We start from the raw sequence: 561 nt of genomic DNA on the forward strand, positions 1-561 counted from the left end.
GCAGTGGCTGGATCTCAGCTCACTGCAAGCTCCGCCTCCTGGGTTTACGCCATTCTCCTGCCTCAGCCTCCCGACCTTGTTCTCTTTAATGTGACATTTGCAAAGACAGAAGAAACCAGAGAGGCAGATTTCAAGTCTCTGAATAGTTATTACACAGAAGGAGGCTGTCTCAGAAACGAAATGAGGGGAACTCCTCCAGCAAGTGGGACTGGAGTCAGAGAGAAAGGACTTTCCAGCAGAGAGGGGTGTCTGTGGGACTGCTTTCTCTCCTTTACCTGTCGTGGGTATCTGCTGGGTGGCAGAAAGTGGGTTCGTTTGTTTATTCACTTCTCTGTCCTGTTCCCCTTGCCATGTTCCCCCCATTATTGCTGCTAAGTGAGGAGGACAGTGGACAGCTCTGTCAAGGTAAGTCTGTTGTAGGGAGAGGGGCCTGGGATTGGGGAAGGCAGGGAAGGAGGGATGTAGATGGGGTATCATCTCTAAGCTGCCAAGGGCAGGTGGAGGGGTGAGAGGAGGGGACCGCCCACAGCAACCAATACCAAGAAGTGGATGGGACAAGCC

The sequence above is a fragment of the Mandrillus leucophaeus genome, unplaced genomic scaffold, assembly GCF_000951045.1.
Source record: "Mandrillus leucophaeus isolate KB7577 unplaced genomic scaffold, Mleu.le_1.0 Scaffold59, whole genome shotgun sequence".
Classification (NCBI taxonomy): Eukaryota; Metazoa; Chordata; class Mammalia; order Primates; family Cercopithecidae; genus Mandrillus; species Mandrillus leucophaeus.